The following is a 6,000-nucleotide window of genomic DNA, read 5'->3' on the forward strand; positions in this document are numbered from 1 at the left end:
CAGTCTGGATCTAAATGTTTCTTGGAGAAAATTAAAATATAGATTTAGGTGTCAGGTGCCATTACTATTATAGTATTTCAAAAGACCATGGCAAACTGTTGCTTTTGCTATCCTGCTTTCTAGAAAAAATCTTGTTAATCTTAATTTATTTTTAAGCATTGTTAGTGGGCAGAAGAAGCACATTTGAATTTCCATTTTTGTTATGAATATTATGAATAAAGTACCAACATGATAGAAAGAATGTCGATTTGTGGAAGAATAACAGAGACTCATATCCAGATAGCTTTACTGTGACATTTCAAAACCACTTTTAATACAATTGACAGACGATGTCCAGAAAGGAGATGTTGCATATTAAAGAGCTGAGGCCTAATAAGGCAGATAAGATATGTTTTTTCCATCTCTAACAATGCTGTTTGTTTTATCACAAAACAAGTGAGTTAAAAAGAAAAAGTGTTTATGAATAACTAACAAGCATGCTGCCAAAGGTACAAACCACTGACAACATAAGTAGGTGTAATATAGGATATAAGCAGAGGAAACTGTTTTCCTTTGAAAACAGAAGTTAAAAAAATTCTCTTCTAGAAGACTTCAATAAGAAAAAATAGGATTATATCCATAATCACACAGTTCACATAGTAAGTTTCCCAAAGAAGATGTAATGCTGGTTTAATACAGCTTTTTTTGATAGTACATGGTGTGGCTTGAACCCAGAAACCTCTTCTGGAGTTTTAATGTCTCCCTAAATGAGTTCAGGAGAATGTTTTGCAAAGGAGACGTTGCTCCAGTTTTTTTTAAAACCTTCCAAAAAAGAGCACCAACATGTTTTAGGCACATCAATTTATGCACGCAAAAAGCCGACATTTATGAATGCATTGTCTGTTTAATCTGCCTGAACAGATGTGCCCATAAGTTTTGCAGGTACACTTTTAGAAGTTACTTTTCAAATTAACAATTTGGGTCCCAATCCTGCAAGCTGATCTGTGTAGGCAGATGCCTGTGCCATCCAAGAGCACATTTACCAATTTCTCCATCACTTGGCTTCTTTAAATCAAGATTTAATGGCTTTTTAAAGGTAAGACTTCTTTCAGCCACAAGCGTTGGCCTAGATGTAGGGATCATTGGGTGACATTAAGGGCTGTGTAATATTTACAGGAGATCATACTAGATGATCATAATGATCCGATTACATTTCGAAATCTGTTTAGGTTCTGATTTTAATAGAGGCCTGCATGGGAATAAGAGTCCATCCATTTAAATCAGCCTGAAGAATTGGGCCCTTGTACATATTGTCAAAGATTAGTGGAAATAGAGATACAAGACTGCTAAATAAATTTCAGGATAATACCATTAAAAGAAATAAAAATGTGTTAGTCTACAGTGACATTCCCCAAAATATAAGGGGAGAAGACATTGCAATACATTCAATACAAGTATATGCAGTATTACGATTATTTGTTAATACTATTTTACATCTGGCATTTTACATTTTACATTTTACTTATACAGGGGCTGGCAATGCCCCTGTATAAGTAGGGGCATTGCCAGCAGATCGAGGGACGTGATCGTTCCCCTTTATTCGACATTGGTGAGGCCTCATCTGGAGTACTGTGTCCAGTTTTGGGCCCCACACTACAAGAAGGATGTGGAAAAATTGGAAAGAGTCCAGCGGAGGGCAACAAGAATGATTAGGGGTCTGGAGCGCATGACTTATGAGGAGAGGCTGAGGGAACTGGGATTGTTTAGTCTCCAGAAGAGAAGAATGAGGGGGGATTTGATAGCAGCCTTCAACTACCTGAAGGGGGGTTCCAAAGAGGATGGAACTCGGCTGTTCTCAATGGTGGCAGATTACAGAACAAGGAGCAATGGTCTCAAGTTGCAGTGGGGGAGGTCTAGGTTGGATATTAGGAAACACTATTTCACTAGGAGGGTGGTGAAGCACTGGAATGCGTTACCTAGGGAGGTGGTGGAGTCTCCTTCCTTGGAGGTTTTTAAGGCCCGGCTTGACAAAGCCCTGGCTGGGATGATTTAGTTGGGAATTGATCCTGCTTTGAGCAGGGGGTTGGACTAGATGACCTCCTGAGGTCCCTTCCAACCCTGATATTCTATGATTCTATGATTCTATGATCTACATTGGGAAAAAAGAGTGCTTCTGCTGTTGAAAGCTGTAATAAAATAAGAAATTCTACTTGCCCACATATAACCCTAATCCTGAGATTTTGAAACTTTTGAGTGCTTTATTTTGCAACGTCAACGTTCTTTAAAGTGTGTGAATGCACACATACACATTCATTTGTTTTTATTCACACAAATCAATTCTTCTATTTCTGCCCTGAACCAAAGATGATGGTGGATATTATTATTTATAATTTGTATTGTGATAGCACTTAGAGGTAGGGTCTTATTGTGCTAGGCACTGTACAAACATATAACAAAGAGATGGTCCCTGCCCTGAGTATATTGCATTCCAAGTATGAGACAAATGATAATAGATGGACAGAATTGTGTCCCTTTCCTGGTTATTGCTTGCTGTTTTTCAGTTTTTCAAAGCATGGATTTTGTTTTGTTATGAATTTCATGCCTAAACTCAGTTTACTGGGAGAGAAGTGTGTCTTATCTGCAAAGAACCACAGTCATTTTAAAGTATTCCAGACTGGTACATTCTATTGCTATGGTATGGTCTTATGAGACTCAGAAGACTTCTGAGAGCCTCCTTAGTAAAGTTGTGTTTTAGATGACCTGCTTATAGTAGCAATAACTATGTATTTATTACTATACACATAGGCAACTGTTTCTATCTGTAAGCAATATAATATAGTCTCTCCTTTTTGACTTCACCTACTCATCTATGTCCAATCCACAATGACATTATTTGTTAACAAAGAGGAAAGAGGTTATCTTTTCAGCTTATACTTCTCTTTAGTTATGAATATTGGGTCTGGAAAAAGTAAATGCTTCCAATGAATCACGGCAATAAATTTCAGAATATCCATCTTTTCCCAAAGTTGGACTGTACACCTTAGAAGCTAAACAAAGGATGGGTGGCTCCTGGTTTAGTTTTCATCACAGCGGGATTTTCAAAGGCATGAAAATAATCTTTTCTTTCTGCTCACAGGGGACAAATTCTGCTGTGTTACAGTGGTGTAAGTCCCAAGGAGTTGCGGAATTTGTCACAAGGTCTTCAGAAGCCTCTCACTGCTGCTGTTGCTGTGCTGAAAACTGCACTAGAGACATCCATCCTGTGTTTAGCTCCTCAGGTAGACAGCCCAACTTTGGGAAAAGATGGATATTGTTGCTGTGAGTGATTAATGACACTGATTTGCAGTCAAAGAATTGTAAGGAAGCAATGGGGTGCGGGGAAAGAGACTCAAGGAGAAGAAAATAGGGAAGAAGGATGAAGGAAAAATGAAAAGATGGGGAAACTTGGAGTATCTACTTACATCATCATGGTATCTGAGTACCTTTTCAAGAAGATAAAACAAGAAGCTAAAGGGAGCAGAGGACAATAAAGAAAACACAGAAAGGAATGGAGTGAAAGAATAAAAATAGAAATTAAAGAGAAAGAAGGGAGAACTAGGAGAAGGATGGGATTACAGAAAGACAAATGAAATAATTGATGGGCCACTAACATGAGAAGAGGTGCAAAGGAAGGTATTTGTCATGTGGCACACTTTCACTGGAATAGAGAACACTTCCCTCACATGGCAAAACCCTCAATTTGTCCATTACCTTGCTCACATTCTTCTTTTTTTTTTTTTGTCTGCTTCTGATCAGAAGCTGGAGAGAGAAAGCAATCCAGTGGGGGGAGTCATGTTATGGGAGTAATTCTGCATGTGTAGCTACCTACACAATGCAAAGTAAAATGTATACATTGATCTACTTAAAAAAATTTAATCCACTGTACAAAATACCTGTAAGTAGATCTTCTCATTGGGTAGGATAACAGCTATATATTTCATTTTGTCTATTTTGCTTTTTTTAGTGATAAACACTGTTGAATTATAATGTAAGATTTATTTATGTCAGGGGTGCTGGATCTTCAGCTGTTGTAAAATGTGACAGTTCCATTGACTTCACTTGAGCTACAACAGTTTACACAAGTTGAGAATCTGGCCCGAAGACTTTGACAGATGGGATTGTGCATAGGAATCCCTGTGGAAGAACTTGCACAGCTTTACAAGGCAATAATCCAGTTCCTGTGTAAGGAAATTATGAAGTGAAACTCTGGTGTTTTTTTCCCCCTCACTTATTATTAAGTGGACCTGCCTGGGTTAAAACTGAAGCATTCTAGTCTAATATTTATGCAAACTGAGGAGTCCTGTGATGTTAACAGTTGACTGTGTCCTTTAATTCCACCAAGTGAAAACTCTGCAAACTAACTTTTGTTTTGCTTTAGATCCAGGAAATGAGCCATAGCAATGAATATCTCTGTTCAGTCAATCAGCAAAACAAAGGCTGTGTGAAAGACAATGGACTGTAAAGTTCTAGAAATCCCTAGAAATGCATGACCAGGATGAGATTTTTATTATGAAATAGAAAAAATGAGGGCTACAGTGCTACATTGACATTTTTTTGTTTTAAAAAAATACAATTATACAGACTTCAAAGAACAAAGTTAACAAAAGGGAAAGAGTTCTGTATTTTACATTTGGATATTGTCTTCACAGATTAATTGTGTTTGACCCCAATCAAGGACCCTTATGATGCTCAACCCTTTCTAGTACAACTTAAAAAGGACACTCTCCAATACTTCCATCGTTTTTAATTTATACTGTCTAGCTAGTTGTCTTAGAATTTTGACAGCTGCATTTTTCCTCTACTGATTTTATCCTTGTCATTTGAAAACCATTGACTTACTTTCTTGTCTGTGGCAAGGAGCAAAAGACAATATGGATCTCCTGGGTTTACTGCCTTGTTTTCATTCCAGCATACATTGTTTCCTTCCTTGTTCTTTAATTATATACAAAAAAAATCAAAAATGGTCAGCCAACTAAAGCAATTTCTATCTTTCCAGAGCTTTAGCACTGGGATTCACATGTTTCTTTAACAGACTATGATTGTTTACTAGTAGATACAGTGGTGGTAGAAATTGAGGTCCTGAGTCTGCAAAGACTTATGCACATGTGAATAGTCCCAGTGGAGTCAGTGGGACTATTCACAGTGTTTAAAGTTTAAGCACATGCATATAACTTTGCAGGACCAGGGTCTAATTTATTTATTTTGATTCCTAATACCAATAAAAAGGCACCTATCCAAAGGCTGTGGGCACCCTGTCGTCTCTGACAATTGTTTAAGTGTTGTACAGTTTTGCATGCAAACAAACAAAACCCACCATAGTTAGGTGCAATTTTAAAAACAAAACAAAAAACCCATAAACAAACAAACAAAACTCCAAGCCATTTATAATCCAATAAACAAAGCAATGACTCAAACCCTACTCCATCCTTTCCATAGCTCCCCTGCCCTACCCTCAACATTCTCAAATGCTTCGGGGCAAGAACAATGGGCCTTCCAGGATGCCCCGAAGATCAAAGGGCTTGGTATATTTCAGATCAGGTGGGAAGGGATTTCTGTGGAGAATGCTCTGCCAGCAGTTCCCTCTCTTATAGCAAGAGGGCTCCAGCCTGAGTATTGCAGTTGTGGCAGTATTGTTCAAATGGTGAGAGAAGTAGAAATTCCTTTACTAGACTGTGTTCGCAGAAAGAAAAAAATGGTTCACCCATTCCATCCTACTGAAATTCTCTCCCAGAAAACACTTTGTATTATTTTTATGTAGTATTGTACATTAAGAAAATCAATACCATCTTATAACAAAAAGGGAAACTAATATGCAAGGTTACCATTGAATTCATTTATCAGGGGGTAGCCGTGTTAGACTGTATCTACAAAAACAACAAGGAGTCTGGTGGCACCTTAAAGACTAACAGATTTATTTGGGCATAAGCTTTCGTGGGTAAAAACCTCACTTCTTCGGATGCATCCGAAGAAGTGAGGTTTTTA

Source organism: Terrapene carolina, unplaced genomic scaffold (assembly GCF_002925995.2).
Source record: "Terrapene carolina triunguis isolate 2854851 unplaced genomic scaffold, T_m_triunguis-2.0 Scaffold34021, whole genome shotgun sequence".
Lineage (NCBI taxonomy): Eukaryota > Metazoa > Chordata > Testudines > Emydidae > Terrapene > Terrapene triunguis.